Source organism: Pteropus vampyrus, unplaced genomic scaffold (genome assembly GCF_000151845.1).
Source record: "Pteropus vampyrus isolate Shadow unplaced genomic scaffold, Pvam_2.0 Scaffold14, whole genome shotgun sequence".
NCBI classification, from domain to species: domain Eukaryota; kingdom Metazoa; phylum Chordata; class Mammalia; order Chiroptera; family Pteropodidae; genus Pteropus; species Pteropus vampyrus.
Window position 1 is genome coordinate 16,003,291 of NW_011888795.1, and position 8,305 is coordinate 16,011,595.

The following is an 8,305-nucleotide window of genomic DNA, read 5'->3' on the forward strand; positions in this document are numbered from 1 at the left end:
GAGACCCAGTCATTGTGGAGACCACCTACTTTTGTAAGTTTTACTTCCTGGAGTCTACCAGGTTCTCACGGTGAATACCAGATAAAAATCCACCTGTGCTTCCATTGCAGTCACAAGGTCTGTGTGCTCGGAGAATCAAATATTTACTATTCAATAGATCAGACTTTGGAATAAGAAAAGGTTTATTTATTGAAACGACACTAATGAGAAGATGGGAGCTTTCTAGATTTCTCAAATCTATCTTAAGAAAGCACAGACATCAACCGTCTTTTATCACAAGGGGAGAAAGGAAGGGAGAGAAAGAGGCAAAGTCCAGGGAAGAGTGCAAAATCTCCAGATCTCACTGTTTGGGTCAGACTCAGTCCTGTCAACCTTCGGTAAATAGTCATTGACTTAGGTTACAGACAGAACTCCTCCAGTCAATTAGCATATCTATAGAAGTGCAGGCTGGAATTAATGTAGACTGGAGGAAAGAAACATTTCACCCTATTACACTTCCAGCATGGGGAGGGGAAAATAAATAATTTTGAAATATTCCAGAACATTCTATTTTTCTTAACAAGGTCTGCCCTTAAGGGAAACTATTTAACAAGAGTCTAACTGGCTGGTATTTTATTAGAGTCTTACTGACCTAGGAAAATTGAAATACGCAACCCCAGCCAGCTCTAGCCATTATGTCTTACCTAAGATGAGAGGGGAAAAACGGGGATGAAAAGCACATGTGAAGTTCACAATCTAGAGACACAGGCTTATTAAAAGACTGAGACCTAATCATAGGACAATAGAATGCCACCCGCCTACACACACATATTATTATCACATTACTAAAGTGAATGCCATAACTGGAAAGCATACCAAACTCTCAGCCAATGCAGAGGAGACAAGCTTCATGTCTTTTATTAACTTTAAAACATAAATGTCTTTTGAAGAAAAATTAAAAATAAAATATTTTAAACTATTTCTTATTAGAGGTATACATCCAAAATCATTATCTGGATTGTAACTGACGAAGTAACAATATAATAATATTCATATAAGTAACTATTGAAAATTTTGCAAAAGTTTATAAAGTTGTTAAAATCAAGCATATTATACAGATAATGGGGTTCAGAACACACTATCACAAAATATTTCACCTTGGCATATTGAATTTAACTTGAAATAGGAGTTCGAGAAAACAGCAGAAGTAGGAAGGTCACTCTGACCTCTTTTCTACCTCACCCTTCTTCCCTGAAACAGGTCATAAAACCCTCAGGTAAGAGGTGCCTTTTCTACACCCAGAGGAAAGGAACATCCTTATATCTGAAGACAAAGGGACACTGAGAAAGATCCTAACAAACAGGCCTTGCCAAGTTCCCCCTTGAACCTACTTCATACTCCTTTACCTATCATATTTTTACTCTTCATCGAACCTAGCATAAACATACATCTAACCATTTCTTTGGGTCTTGATTTCCTTAAGAAATCTCCTGTATCATGTAAAACTTATATTAGAAAAATTCATATGCTTTCCTCTGTTAATTTGTCTTTGTCAGTTAAATTTTTATACCCAGACAGAGAATCTAAAGGGGGTCAAGGAAAAACCTTTCCTCTCTTACACATGAAAGAGACATGTATTATGGGGAAGAAGAGAATAGGAGCCTAAAAAGAATTTAAAATTAGCCAAATGGTTTCTAAAGTAATATTACATTTAATTATATTCATAAATTATGACTGCACCCTATAAATATACATCTTAAGATGTTTAATTACCTGATAAATTGTAGTAGATACTCTGCATCAATAATCAAGTTAATAATCTACAATTTTTAAATTCTCTAAATATTCATGTACAGGATACACTATGATAGCTCCAAGATGTTTTGGTCTATTGGATCATTGATCTGAAATTTACAAAGTTGTAAATATGTATTTACATGATAGGCTGGAAAAGCTTTTGCACCAAGTCAATGATCTGTTTCTTTAAAATGCTTAAGAGCATATTCATATGAAAGATCATGTTTGTTTTTCCTTCTTTTAAAACAACTCTCGATATGTATTTCCTTTAGAGCAGAAGGATTATATCTTATTTTGTCAGTAATGTGTGAAACAAAGATTGACACAATAAGTTTTAATGGGCCCAGGAGATATTATCATACTAGTAGGATAATATTTTTATGTGTAAATAAATAGAAATGCATGTTCATGTTTTTTGACAAGCCATAAAACTCGTTTTCAGGTCCATCATTTTTGTCCCATAGTGTATTTCATTATAGCATACTTCTTTTTCACCCACATATTAAACATACCCAGCTAATCATTATTAATAAAACTGCTTAAATATTTATATACATCTCTATTTATATCCATGAAATTATGTCTTCCTTGAAAATCTTTTGGGGACATTATTTGTATATTTATTTAATTATGACATATTACAAATATTTTTTTTATCTGTCACCATTGGACAGTTTCTTTCATCTGACACCTGTGTTATTTATTTGCCATACCTCATCTTCCTATACTAAATGCTAAATAATTTTTTTGCTATACAGTATTTTGTTACATTAAAATATTTTCAGTAAACTAATTATTGACCAACTGCAGCATTTTGTCCCCATAATATCAATTTAATTTTCTCATATTAAATTATTCATATCTATTTGACACTTAAAATTAATATTAGTAATTGCCATATCTAATACATTTTTCTATTTTTAAAATAAAATATGTAGAACTACTTAACATTTTATTGCAGGAATAGATAGTTGTGCAAAGGTAAATTATACTCGTTTTACTTTCTTTTATTTTTAAATGAGAATATTAAATTAGTTAGACTGGATAAAAGACCTCAACTATTCCTAACTTCAGTTGAAACTTTGGCGACTTCATTTCCCCTACATACTAAAATGCTTTGGAAAAGGAAGAAAGGGTAGAAATATTGCACGACACAAAGTATTTTATTGATTTTTCTTGTTTCAGTCACAGTTCACCAGTCTTTTTGTTTGCTTTTGACATTTGTTGAAGATTTTGAAATAGATATTAGTGATTCTCTATCGTTTTATTAATTGAATCCGAGATGAGACATGAAATAAAAAGAAGTGAGGTAAAATAAGTTTCTTAAAATATTTTATTACAAATTTTTGTGTTTGAATACTTATATAATAATTCTACTGTACATATAAGAAATTTAGTTTAGACTATTTCACATTAAAATTGAGTTCTTACTCAATACCAGCTAATGGAATTATTTTGACATTCAAACATTTAACGCAGAAAATATTTCAGGTCAATTGAAGATATTTAAGGTTTTTTTCTTGGTTATAGCAGTTTAACATCTTTCATAATTAAGAAGACTTAGGAATCAAATGCATAAGCCAGTTTTTAATAGCACTTTAAAAATAAAAATGATTTTTAGAATATATAAAGAAGTTTAATCAGGCCTCTGAATTTCTAAAGGCAGAACTGCTGATCTTTTGAACTCTCCTATGGTAAACATCTTGAAGCAGGTCAAAATTTGCCACATAATTATTTAGCAGTATTCCAGTACATGCATTTTGGAAAAATATAATATTGACTTTTATTTCTCCTCCTCTGGCTGGTAATAGAACTTGTAACATTTGAGAAATGTGTTACGTCTCTGTCAGACAGGACCTTCTTGTCTCCTATTTTATTTAAACTCAACTAAGAAAAGTAAATATGGCCGTTCTGTTTCCAGTTGCAAAATATTTCTACTGGGTATCACAGTTATGCAGTTTCCTTTCCATTCTTACTTAATAGTTCCTTTTTTATTTTTGTTTTTCTTTCCTGTTCTAATAGTTATGCTAGAAAACCAGCAACAGAGTAAAAGGAGATGATGTCATCAAAATTATAATGTTAAAAATTAAAATTGCATTTCCATCAATTTTTTTTTCTAGAAAATTTTAAGGACGGTGAATTCATTCTATCCTCAGATTTGCCCAGTGTCAGTGGCTGTTCTCCCATACAAAAGCAGTTCACAAAGCCTTGCATGGATTCAGCATAAAAGTAGACTGTTACCTCAAGCCAGAAAAGGATTTTTTAAAAGTACTTTGCTATCTGCTGATAAAGGAATTCTAAGACTTTAAATCTTGCATTATTTATGTACTACACAGCCCATGAAGAAAATGATCTGCCATAGTATTAAGGATGAGATAATAAATTCTTTAGCTTTAAGGTAACAAAATAAAAAGGCAGTGACCTTTAGCTAATAATCTCTTGCAAGAAAGGTCAATAACTGCCAGGGAAAAAAGAAAGGTAAGTTTTAAGTCTATTACTGAATAAAAAAATCTAACTTTGAAAAGATTTGTTTTATTTTGTCAAATAGAAAATTGGTCTGAAGTTATAGCATTAATAAAGTATTTAGTGGTACATATTTTAGTGATCAGATATAAGAATTAAGATAGTAAACCAGGATATTGAACATTAAGAAATAATTAGAAGTAATAAAAAGTTAAATAACAAGACACAAAGGAAAGAAACTTAAATATCATCTTAAATGATCTAGTTTTTCAGAAAAGAAAAAATACTCAGAACAGAACAAGATTAGGTAACAATTTAGGACTTAGGAACCAATATTAAGAAGTAAATATACTTATGTTAGATTTATTACACATCAGTAGAAACTTTTCTAAAAAACTTGGTGTAAATACCACAACAAATATGAGCCAAATTGTTTTTATTTTAAACATTTAAAGCACTTTGAAATTTTGATGGTTTAAAAGAATATGTTCTTAATTAAAGAAATACTAAACAAAAACACTTTCATGGAGTAATTTGAATGGTAAGCCATATCACATGAGCTCTTATGTGATCTTAAAAGAAGATACAGACTTAACTATCAGTGGCCAGCCGTATGAGTAAAAGACATTTTTTTTCTCGAAGAAGAATCAATGTTTTAATCAGTTTCATACATCCTACTTTATATTTCACATTAAGGTCAAGTCCATTCACAATCAAGCCATTTGTTTTAGCTTGCAATTTCAGTCAAAATGACACAGTTTGCTGGTGATAAACAAAAAAAGAAAATATTTAGTTTCTTATTTAAGCTTTATTTAAAAGCCTTTCTTAAACTCTGTCTGCACATTATTATAGGTATTATATCTATGTAAGTTATAAGGTAACCCACAAATTATTATACAGTATATAGTATACATATTATATTATACATGTAATATAGTATATTATATAAGTTATAAAGTAATCCCACAAATTAAACACATTAGCAACAGCAACATTTACAATAACATAATATACAAATACTTGAAAACAATAAAGGAAAAAACATTACCAAGCATCCAAAATAAGTTTTTGAGGATAGATAAACAATAAATTCAGCACAGACTATCATGACAGCTGCCTCAGAAAGAGAAAATACTTTGGGTTAATGTATTTATTTCTCATTGTTTGATGCAGGAAAGCATTAAGTGTCTGTTCGGGAATTGAATACAGCGGGGGACTCACTGAATGAATCCAAATTTTAGAATTATTGAGGAACATAATATATGGTATTCATAAGATTTTGAAATGATAGAAATGTCTTCAAAATAGTGAGTTGAAACTCAGCCCCACAGCATATTGGAGTCCTTACAAACTGTCAGCATTGACATAGGTATCAGTATTTAAAAGGAAACACAAAGAAATCACAGTAAATTCAGTGACCACTGAATTTATTTTCCAGATGTGAATCCACATGCCAGTGAAGAAGTTCACTAAGCAATTATTTGAGAAAAAATATCAACGTATATTACTTGATAGAAGAAATTTGTTGTGTTTTGCTAGGTTATGCTAGGTGTATCTTGTGCCTTCAATCAGGAAAAATGAACATACGAGCTCACTCCTCTTTAATTAAAACAAGTAGTATAAAGTTTTCCATTAGGATGGGTGAGACTCTCTAGGTCGAACTGCTCAAAATATTATCTGCTGTTGTGTAGAACCAGAATTCAATTTCGATGTCTCCTAAGTTGCTGTAAATGGAAGTTCTTTTACACCAAAAGAGCTAAATAACAGGTCTCCAAAGACTGGAGTAGCCTGAAAGCAGAGTCAAAAACTAGCCAAGACTGAACCAAGTTATCAGTCTGAGGAAAGACAAATAAGTGAACTAGAGTTTGGAGGGCAGTCCAATATCAGAGCAAAGAAATAGAGACAAAGCAAGAAGAAACAAAAATGTGACATTGCTCTTCCTGAGGAAGTTATCTGGGCAGGGTTCTACTTACTGCAGTGTAGCCTGTCTGCACAGATGTATCTCCGCTGATCAAAAAGTCTTTTTACGGTTCTTGATGAATTTTCAGAACACAAACATTTCATTTGAAATCAGTTAAAAACAATTCTAAAAGGTGCTGAAATATATGACTTAGTTATATATATGTATACATACATTTTTTCTTTCACTTTTCTCATCTTTAGGTTTTATAGGAAGTCTTCAAAAGATGTTTACTCACTTAAATGAAATGTCTTTGTTTCATCTGGTATCTCTTTTAAAATATGAAATGTCATAAAGTCTAATTTGATTTTCAGTGGTACAGTCTATTGAGAATTAACCCATTAAATACAATGTTTGTTAATAAAATCTCATGTAGAGTATAATCTATTTTTGGATTCTCTTTTCTATAATTTTCTAGCCTTTTGTCAATAGTGCTTCACTTTGATTACTGTGGCTTTAAAATATGATCTGATATTTAGTAAGACATACAACTTACCCTCATTGTTCTTTACCTACTCTATTTTTCTAGATAAAATTTATAGCATTTTATCAAATTCCAAATTGTGAAAAAAATGTTGGTCTTCTAATTGAAATTATGTTAAATTTATATGTTAACTTTGGGAAAATTGGCATTTTTATTGTATATAACTATCACCCAGGAAAATGATTGATTTCCATATTTAAATATTATTTTATATTCTTCAATTAGATATTTGTGGTTTTATTTTTATAGATCATGTTTTGCTCCTTTAATTTTCAATTACAGTCTACATGCAATATTATTTTGTTGGTTTCAAGTGTACAGCATAATGGTTAGACAATTATATCATTTACAAAGTGACCCCCCAATTAATTTAGTATGCACCTGATGTTATACATAGTTATTACACTATTATTGATTATATTCCTTATGCTGCACTTTACATCCCCTTAACTATTTAGTAAGTATTTATTTATATTCTTAATCCCTTTATTTTTTTCACCCATTCCCCCAATCTCCTTCCGTCTGTCAATCATCAGTTTATTCTCTGTATCTGTGTCTGTTTCTGTTTTGTTTGTTCATTTATTTCGTCCTTTAGATTCTACATATAGGTGAGTTTATATGGTATTTGTCTTTCTCTATTTGACTTTTTTTCATTTAGCATAATATCTTCCAGGTTCATCTATATTGCTGTAAATGGTGAGATTTCATTCTTTTTTATTAATATTCCATTGTATATATGTACTACCTCTTCTTATCCAATCATGGACACTTATGTTGCTTTCATATCTTGGCTATTGTAAATAACACTGCAATAAACACAGAGGTGCATATATCTTTTAGAATTAGTGTTTTTGATTTCTTCAGATAAATACCCAGAAGTGGAATTGCTGGGACATAAAGTAGTTCTTTTATTTTTTTAAAGAACTGCCATACTGTTTTTCATAGTGGCTGCACCAATTTACAATCCCACCAACAGTGCACAAGGATTCCCTTATCTCCACATTCTCACCAACACTTCTTTGCTGATTTATTGATGATGGCCATTCCATTAAGCGTGAGGTGATATCTCATTGTGGTTTTAATCTTCATTTTTCTGATGATTGAAATATTCCTTGAATACCTTTTCATATGTCTATTGGCCATCTATATGTCCTCTTTGGAGAAATGTCTACTCAGGTTCATTGCCCATTTTTTAATTGGATTGTTTTGCATTTTAATATATTACTAATTATTATTTTATTTGTTCTTTTGATTAAAATGTTTTTTTAAATTTTATTCCTAGAGATTGGAATGAAATATAAAAGAAAAATTTTAATATGAATTATGAATTAATCCTTATCATAATATTATCTTATTATTTTTATATTAAAGGTTTGAGGTGTTTCTATTTGTAAAAATTATACTTAAAATTTACACTTCTATGTATATGTGTGTGATATAATTTTTTGATATTATCTCTTTTCTAGTTTCATAAAATCAATTAAATTTCCATCTTTCCTATTGTTAAATATAGCTTAATAAGCTTTCGAAGCTCTACAAATCCATCATTTATGAAATAGAATGCAGTTGCGAAACTGTCAGTTAGCCATTCTCATTTTAAGTAAGGTTGATCTTTAATCATC